Source organism: Hyaena hyaena, unplaced genomic scaffold, assembly GCF_003009895.1.
Source record: "Hyaena hyaena isolate Hyena2069 unplaced genomic scaffold, ASM300989v1 scaffold_27, whole genome shotgun sequence".
In the NCBI taxonomy this organism is placed as follows: domain Eukaryota; kingdom Metazoa; phylum Chordata; class Mammalia; order Carnivora; family Hyaenidae; genus Hyaena; species Hyaena hyaena.
The window spans coordinates 4,167,850-4,177,644 of NW_024080659.1; the positions used below are offsets into that span (position 1 = coordinate 4,167,850).

At 43.9% G+C, this 9,795-nt stretch overlaps 1 long non-coding RNA gene across 1 annotated transcript; it reads right to left on the reverse strand.

The window, feature by feature from the left end:
- Nucleotides 1-228: 228 nt before the first annotated feature.
- On the reverse strand, nt 229-5,549 carry LOC120228804. Its single transcript, XR_005527595.1, has 2 exons — nt 5,428-5,549; nt 229-795 (listed from the first exon to the last, which is right to left on the reverse strand). It is a non-coding gene; the product is annotated as an uncharacterized LOC120228804 (long non-coding RNA).
- Between the last annotated feature and the right edge of the window lie 4,246 nt (nt 5,550-9,795).

The window sequence follows — 9,795 nt, forward strand, 5'->3', positions numbered from 1 at the left end:
TTCCGTGGAATGTGCTCTTTTCATCTCCCTTCCCTAAATCTACTTTTTATTTGCCTGCATCAAGGAGAAAGAGTCCCTTTAATGTGATGTGGATAAAAGCCACAAGAAAGAGATAAAGCATGGAACGTGGATGGGGCCCTTAGGGAAAGGCAGAGCGCGGAGTTTGGGACGGCTCTTTTCACCAAAGAAAGGCGTTTTGCTAGTTTAGACAATTACAGACAAGACAACTGTGATTTAATTTGCATTAATTGAGGACTATGCCATTGTTTACAAGGAGGTTTCAGCAATGACATATGAAGGCTGATGTGAATCTGTAACCTGCAGCCACATGGATGATCAGGACCTCGATGGGGAAGCAAATAGCTTCAATGTTGTTTCAAAGCTATTTGCTTTTGGCTCTCGAAGTTCGCCGGGATTACCAAGCTTGGCTTAAAAGCAGAGCGTTTACCTGTTTTCTTGCTTTTTCTAAGGGCCAAGAATGTAATGGCCTTGGCATGATGCTGTACCAGATCCGCATCTATTCCTCTTCCGCCACTGCTTTGGGGTTAATTTCAAGGGCCTGATAGTGGATCTGCCCACTGTGTCCTCATTTGTTCGCCCATATTCCATGAGCCCTACTTACTACTTTTAAGACCAGCAGAAGGAACAGTTTATCCTTCTTGTTAAGTTGAAGAATCTGTCTTTTTCACATTACATCAGCAGTAAGCACAGATGAGAATTTTATTAAGGTGAACAAACCTCTCCCTTTATAGCCTCTGGGTTCCAAAGCTGGGTCGAGTGGAATGAGGTCAGCGTCTATGAGGAGAAATCAAGAAACTTTCACATTTTTCCCCCAACACGCTACTTTGTTGTGAAGCTTTCAACACCCACCCATTGTATAGATGGGCAAATAGAGACTTGTGAGTCCAGCAGTGTGGTAAAACCCAAAGGGAAGTTCCTAGTAATAAAATCCAGGGGAATTTTCTAACTCCCAATTATGAGCCACAGGCCTAAGGCTTAATGGAAAACCGAGCCCCATAACTTCTACTTTTCATTCAAATTAGGAAGAAGCAAGTTTGACATTCGTAAAGCCCCAGAGAGATCTCCTGAGCTTTAAAGTATTACCTGACATGCTCCATTGAGTGTTAAGTTTGGGGCAGAGTATTTCCCAAAAGCAGAACTTTTCAACACATTTCTCTGAAAATTGCCCTGGGGCTTCTCTGTGAAAGCACCTTGGCCTCTCCCCCTGAGCGCAATTCTCATGCTCAAGGAAACAAGCCACACACCAAAGGACACAGACCACAAACAAAAAGTCAAGGGGTAGGCCCCGCAGAGAGGCCTCGGCATTCCCACATGGCCGCATTTCCATATTTCCAGATTTGGGGATCTGCGCGCGCGGAGCACCAACTCTTTCCAACGTGCTGTGCCCGTCGGTCCGCCTTTTTGAGCAGTGAGATTTGTCGCGGGATAATTCTAAATGACCATCTCCTGTGAACAAAGCCAGCCTATTGAGACGAAGGCAGATGAGCTAGAAAATGGGCAGATTTCATGAGGTCTGATAAATCTTCAGTAAATTACAGCTCATCTCCCCCTCCCCCCTCCCAGAGGCTCTTTTCGTCCACTCTTTGTCTTGCTAATACACATTACACTGTGCCTGGCTTCACACTTTCAGGCTTCTCAGAGGTGAGGCCTGTACAAAGCTGCAGATGTGGAAATGGACGAGCCCTTTGCCCCAAATGTTAGCCATTAACATCAACGTGGCCCATGGAAGAATTTCACTGTGCTTCTCAGACTCCAAAGACCGCGCAACTCACAACCTGGAAGCTTAAAGCAACAGAGAGGAAGAGAGGAGGCCACTATCTCTCTACTTCATAATTCTAAGTGTTCAGGGGCGCCTGGATGGCTCAGCTGGTTAAGTGTTCAAGTTCGGCTCAAGTCACCTTCTCGCGGTTCTGGGTTCGAGCCGGGCGTCGGGCTCTGTGCTGACAGCTCAGAGCCTGGAGCCTGCTTCCGATTCTATCTCCTTCTCTCTCTGCCCCTCCACCGCTCACATGCTGTCTCTCTTTCTCTCAAAAACAAATAAAGGTTAAAAAAAAATTTTTTTAAACCGTGTGTGTTCAGTTCATCGGTTTCAAATACCTAGAATGAGAGAAAGGGGCGTGGCCTTTTTAGTTGAAGAGGAATACAGTCACGGTATTTAAAAATTGTCTTAAAGAATGATGAGAAGTGACAAGTTAATTCCTTTCTCTCCCTATATTTGGATAGGTAATGTTAAATTTCTCATATGTGCTTCGAGAAAGTGTCTGAGCATATATGAGCCTATGATCCTCTTTGAAAAAGGCACACACACAAATGGGACGTAACTGTCCTTCAAGTTGCTTTACACAAGATAAGTAGGAAACGGGGAAAATATACATGATAAAGAGTTCATTTCCTTAAGGCATGAACTATTCTTCTAACACAGCAGGAAAATGAATAATTACCCTATGGAAAAATGGGCAGGATATAGAAAGTAGCAGCCTCCAGGAAAAAAAAAAGTAGTCAATGAAACGGGGCTCGCTTAGTGGAAAAAAGATAATATTAAACAACGAGCAACCATATTTCTCCTATCAGATTGGCACAAACTTACAAGCTTACTAATACCCAGTGTTATCACATACGTGAGAAAACAGATTGTGTTCATAGAATTCTGGCAGGAGGGTGTATTTTTGGACAGCAGTGTGAATACTTCTCAGATGAAGCCTCTATCCTTTGACTCGGCAACTCCACTCTTGGGGTTTATGTTATTCATACAACTTTGTGCACTTTCTACAAATACAGGTACCAGAAAGTTTGATTGCAAACAACAGTATAGGGAGAAAGAGGGAGGAAGTCTAGATATGCACAAATAAAGGATCGTTTAAATAAAATATACAATCTCCATGAAATGGAATGCTGTGCTTCTGCTTAGGAGAAAATCTTGGGGCACCTGGGTCGATCAGTCGGTTAAGCATCTGACTTCAGCTCAGGTCTTGATCTTGCAGTCTGTGAGTTTGAGCCCCATGTCAGGTTCTGTGCTGACAGCTCAGAGCCTGGAGCCTGTTTCAGATTCTGTGTCTCCCTCTCTCTGCCCCACCTCTGCTCTGTCTCTCTCTGCCTCTCAACAATAAATAATTAAAAAAAAAAAAGAATAAAATCCAGGGGACAATTTGTAAAGCTGTCCAGGATATTAAGGGCTTTTATTCCCAGAGACTCCGTCAGCACATACCCGTCTCAGTATTATATATACGGTGACTATTAACGGTTTTAGGGGGCCATCCCAACAAGGCAGTGAGGAGAGCTAACTCTGAAGTCAGATTTCTTGGGTCAGAATTTTGGGTCGACCACTCTGTGTAGGGGTGAACTCAGGCAATGCGCTTAAGCTCTGGAAGCCTTAAAAACATACAGGATGACAATAATAATGCCCTTCTCGCACTGCTGTCTTAGACGACACGATGTCTATAAAATGTTAAACACTGTGCCCTACCCCAAAGTGTTCAGTAAATGTGAATAGATACCCCGTTGCATGCTCCGCGAATAGCAGGGTCCTGGCGGGGATGCGGTTGCTATAGAGGGCAACTGAGGACCCCTTGCACTTGAAAAGCACACTGTCCACGCAAATTATGCGTGGAAAGAACATCTGATTTCTCAGCAGTGCTGGGAGATCATACAAGAGATCTCGATCTATGAGAAGGGGTGGAGGTCACGCCCGACTGTTAAGCTATGGCCAAGTAGGTGAGAGGAGACAGGATAGGAGAGAGGGGCATCATATGACTCTAAGAGGGGTGGCTGGGAATCAGGGCAGTTGGTTCTGGGATCCGGGGAAGGAGAATCTCACAGGAGCCTTAGGCTTTGGGTAGGTGTTAATTTCCTACTCACCTGTTTTGTATTCAACACATTTCAAGCCACTTAAGAGAGAATAATTAGTGTTGGAAAGGTTGCCTGGGCCTTTTGCAAGGGTCATAGCTCCTAAGGACACGCCTCCCCAACAATTCTCACAGGGTCAGCGCCAGGGGGTCCAAGGCACCAGCCATGCACGACAATGGTGCTATTATGTCACTGATTCACAATAACTGTAACTGGCTCCAGGCAATGCGCCTTCTCTGGACAAACAGTGTTACATACGCCAGAAATAGGGTTCTGTCCTCATGGGAAAAAGATCCTATGTACTAAATATTTTGATTTGGGGGGATGAGCCTGTGTCAGTCACCCAGTGTTTCTTCCTGTGTCTGTCTCTCTACTTTGCAAATTAGGCTTCTGGATTCAGCTGTGGCTTCTGAAGGTACCACGGCCTTGGCACCCCCAAACAAACAGAACATTATGGTCAAGTCTATTGGAGATTCTGAAAGGGGTTAACACACATCTCACAACCCTTTGCTAGATGTGAGCACATTTCCCCCTCCCTTCTTTCCTGGACTGCCTTGGGCTGTTCTCTCTCTCTTTCTCCTTTTTAAGTTTACTTATTTATTTTAAGAGGTGGGGGCAGAGAGAGAGAGAGAGAGACAAAGAGAGAGAGAAACAATCCCAAGCAAACTCTGTGCTGTTAGAGCAGAGCCTGACATGGGGCTTGAACTCACAGACCTTGAGATCGTGAGCTGAGCCAAAGTCAAGAGTCGAATGTTCAACGGACTGAGCCACCCAGGGGCCCCTGAGCTGTTCCCTCTCTTAAGCCCTCACAGCTCCATTTCTTCTCACATGTCTCCACTGTGTCCCTACAACCTTGTCCCCCCGAATAAGTGTGCATCTCGTCTTTATCTTGTCACAAAATAGTTCTCAAACCTCTCTATTGGCCACACAGCTCAGGAGTGCAGGGGCCATGGCGCCATGAAACCTTCCAAATTCCAAGCTCTCCCTGCGCCTCTGTGTTTCCATGGTATCTAACCAGGAGGATACCAAGCTTGGGAGAGTCTAACCAACCCCCTGTCAGGGCAGCCCTGAGCCGCCTCGCGACACCTGCTGGAAAAGGGACTTTGGAACTGAGTCATAGGTAAACAAGGGTCTGAAGTGACTCTACCTAGAATTAGAGTACATTTCTTGGCGTGTTGTGCTTTCCGCAAGGACTCTGTACAGATTTGCCACGGCTTTGACATTTGGCTTCCACACCCCCACCCAACAGACAAGACACCAAGTCCTACCCCCAGAACCCCAAACCCTCCTGCATCCGTATTGTTCCTTCTCTCTTCAGTGACAGCGGAAGACTTTCCTCTCCATCATTCTGACCCTGGTGCCTTCCAATTTTTCCTTTTCAGTGATCTCATTTCCTCTCTCCCTCATTTCCTATTTCTGCTGTCTCTCTTTCTTTCTCTCTCCCCCCCTTGATCTCTGCCTTCGATACTCAAACATGCTCCAGTTTTCCCCAGTTTAATGAACTCTCACTGTGTCCTGATTCTTGAACTTTCCTAAACGGCCTTGGACACACACCATACCTACTTTGTCTTCCATTCAATCCTGAACCTTGCCATTACGTTCAAACAGCCTTGGTTGCAGTCAGCGGTGTTCTCCATGTGGCCAAATGGGAGCCATTCCTCAATTTTCATGTGTGCTCCCAGTTGACTCCTCCATCCTTCTAGAACATTCCATTAACCTGGCTTCCATGACTTCACAATCTTCTGATTTTCTCCTATGTCTCTGGTGTCTACTTCTTGACTGACTTTGTGGACTCATCTTCTACTCAATGCTAAGAAATTGGGGCTCATCCACATTGCTCTATGCTCTCCTCAGGCAAGTTTACCAGTCTACTAGACTTATATATGCTCAGTTTTTAAAATACTACTATATTTGGGGTGATTGGGTGGCTCAGTCAGTTAAGCATTCAACTCTTGATTTTGGCTCAAGTCATAATCTCATGGTTCCTGAGTTTGAGCTCTGCGTCAGGGTCTGTGCTGACAGTGTGGAGCCTGCTTGAGATTCTCTCTCCCTCTCTTTCCCCCTCCCCTGCTCTCACTCTCAATATGAATAAAATAAACTTAAGAAAATAAAATACTACTATTATTACCACTATCAACAATAAAACTAACATAAGACGTATTAGGTTCTTGCCATATATTAACTTTCCAGTCATTTATCATGAAGACCCTATAATAATACTCTCCATTACATTAAAAAGTAAATGGATATGGAAGGGTGAGGAAATTTGCCCAAGGTCCTACAATAAATTATGGGGCTGAGACTTAAATCTAGGCTACCAGACTACAGATATTCTTTTTTTAATTAAAAAAAAATTTTTAATGTTTATTTATTTTTGAGAGAGGGAGCATGAGCAAAGGAGGGGCAGAGAGAGGGAGACACAGAATCTGAAGCAGGCTCCGGCTCTGAGCTGTCAGCACAGAGCCCGACGTGGGGCTCGAACTCCCAAACTGGGAGATCATGACCTGAGCTGAAATCAGACGCTTAACTGACTGAGCCACCCAGGCGTCCCAGACTCCAAATATTTTTAATCATCACGTGATATTGCTGGGCTCCCAAGTTCACATCTAAAGCTCCACTGTATACCTCCAGTGATGATCCTTCTATTGAACTTCTAGCCACATGATAATAAGCTGCCAATGTGCCATCTGATCCCCTGAATCACCTCTACCTCAACATGCTCAGCTGAACCCCATCTTCCTCCAAACCTCTTCTAGGCCTTCTTTTGCCTTGACCATTCCATCTCCATGGATAGCACCCCCTCAGTCCAGTTGCTCAAGTCTGGATTCATTGATGGTGTCTTCTGTCATCATCTATTCAAAGCAAGACAGGGAGAGAGAGAAAGAGAGAGAGAGAGAATCTCCCCCCTCCCATTCATTCCTCACTTAGACCATAATCCTAGCCTCCTAACTAGTTGTCCTTATATTGTCTCCAGTCTATTTTCTCACTACTAAATTATCTTTAAAAAATGCAAATCGGTTATGTCATTCCCCCGTGTAAACTCCCCCGAACCGATTTAATGAGAAAGTCTAAAATTATTTCCATGACCAATTGTGCCCTCAGGGACTTTGGCTTCTTAGCTCTCCAGCTTAGTTTCTCAAGCTCTGCCTGGTGACAATCCCCAGCCACCCTGGTCTCCTTTGTTGTCCTCACGTGCTCTTTCTACCTCTGGGTCTCCTTGGGTGTTCTCCTTCCCAGATCTCTTGTCCCTGTCCCAGACTTCTTCATGTCTCACTTCTTGCCCTTGAGGGCTCAGGTGAAATGTCTTTCTCATCTAGTCTCATTGCACCTTGGGATTTTCTTCCTAGCTCTTATCACAATTTAAAAATAATATATTTATCCACATAATTATAATTAATGCTGTTTTTCCCAATAGACTGTAAGAGCAAGAATGCATCTCTTAATAACTTCTGTTTCTGGATCCTAGAATAATGCTTAAGAGGTAGCTGACACTCAGTCGATATTTGTTGACTGAATATATCCAACAAAGGTATGACAGCATGCCAAGCAGAAATAGCAGAGCCTTGAGCAAGGTCTAAATCAAGGGTTCTAAGGAGCACCTCGTGGGGTCAGTCAGTTGAGCGTCAGACTTCAGCTCAGGTCATGATCTCAGAGTTTGTGGGTTCGAGCCCCGCGTCGGGCTCTGTGCTGTCAGCTCGGAGCCTGGAGCCTGCTTTGGATTCTGTGTTTCCATCTCCCTCTGCTCCTCCCTCACTCATGCTCTGTCTGTCAAAAATAAATAAACGCTAAAAAAATAAAAATAAATAAATAAAGAGTTCTCAGATTGGGGTCTCCGGATCAGTCTATACTGACATTACCATCCCAGTGCTTGTAGGCAATAACTTCATCTGCGAATGGGAATCATTTCTGCCAAACAGGGTTACTGAGAGAATTAAGTTGCAGCATACATGAAAAAGCATAGTACCTTATAAAAAACTGGTCCTCAAGAAATGCTAGTATTCTTCCTCATTTTCTATTTTTCTCCAGAAGTTACTGCTATGCTATTTAAGAGACAGCATAATAAACAGACTATTTAGAAAACTGTTATCTATACAGAGACTCTTAGAAGCACGAGATGGAATTAAAGGCCTTCCCTTGACCGAAATGGAACAACACAGGTCTTTTAGAACTATCCCACCCAATTGCTTTGTTTGGAACAAACAAACAAACTTCCTTTGTACTCTCTTTTCAACTGGATCTTAGCTTAAAAGTAATCTAGAGGATCTAAACCACACATAAACCCTGGTAAGTAGATAATGGTTCTCAGCAACTGTCAGCATTTCTAGAAAAGGAGAAGATCAAAAGTGGAAAGGATTTTCTCCACTAAAGCTCCCATATAGGAGTTCTTATATTGCATCCTGTCGGGTAGTTACAAGAGATAGGCTGGCAGCCTACATCTGTTTCTAAAAGATAAACTTAAGATAGTGTGATTGAGTGTGGATTTCCCCCCCCCTTATTAGTCTTGTCAGACTCCAGCTTCTAAATTTATGGGGCAAAAATACTAATATCTAATGGCTTTAGGAAATGGTGTTTGGAAACATGACCTCCTCTTGGTACAGAGATGTTGCCATCAGTTAACCACTAATTTAAGATTCAGCAACGGGAAATAAATTCAGATCTCAGTGACAAAAATTGCCTTTGGGGTCTTTCATCTTTGTTGGTAATGCTAATGGCTAATAAAGGGTGAAGAATCCTTAACCCAACTCTGTCATTTTTATGGCAAAGGGCAAATGGACCACCCTGGGGTTTTAAAGGCTAACCACTTCAAGGATTGCTCTTTTCTATTTCCCCCGGTTAGCTCACTTCATTACCACTTGTCCACAGATTCTGCTTCTCAATGGGTCTTTGGTATACAATATCTTCTTCTCCCAAGGAAAGATGGCTGCCTTACTGGTCCCAATTCATTTCTTTCAATGAGACAACACATGAAGGACACAGCCAGTATCTGGCATCTTCTTTTCTATACTGAATGACTGAGAGTGATATATAAAAGAAAGATCTTAGATTCCTATTCCAATCCCACAGAGTGAAGTGACTTCCAAGGTTACAAGATTGCTCACAGCAGAGAGGAGGGTGGACAAAATTTCACCGTCTATCGTCATCACGATGGTTCCTGTGAACTCTTTCCCATCTTAAAGCTCAAAAATCTCTAACACTGCTTGTAATGATGACAAAAATACTAAGATTCTACCATTAAAACCTATCAGAGAGAAGCAGCAAGGAACATTAACCATTTTCTTTATTCCACAAGTTTTTGAATACATGCCACTTGTTCAATACTTTTATAAATGCTTACGATGCATCAATGTGCAGAGAACTATCACCTTCCTGTGTGTAGCTTGCAGACAATGGGGGCATTTGCGTGCCTGCATGTGTGCCTGTGTGTGGAGAGAAGACAACCAACAAAAAGTAAACACAATATATAACTTAAACAGTCTGCTAGGAGGTGTTACAAAGTATGGGAGGTGGAATCTAGAATGGGATGGTGGGAATCCCAACTCTGAAGATCATTACTGTTGTAATGGCGATGATCACAGTAGGCGACAGGGACATTACAGCGACTACTTAAAGGTAAAAGAGTTACTAGAGTGAATATTTAGGGGACGCGCACTCCAGGCAGAGGAAATAGCCAGCGCCATGTTCACATAATAAAAATTGCCCCTAAAAATGCTGTTGAGCTTTCGTAAGATCCCTCTGTTCTCTCTGCTTCCATTCTCCTCATTATAATGCCAAGGGACCATGCATTCATGTTTCCATGAATCCAGAGATGTTGACAAAAGACACATGAGGCACTTAAGAACTCCCCCTAATAAGATTCTACTCTCATTAGCAAGTGCTTGTGGCTTCACAGAATGTGACTGGCAGCCTTTTATTATCTTTTACATGCCAGGC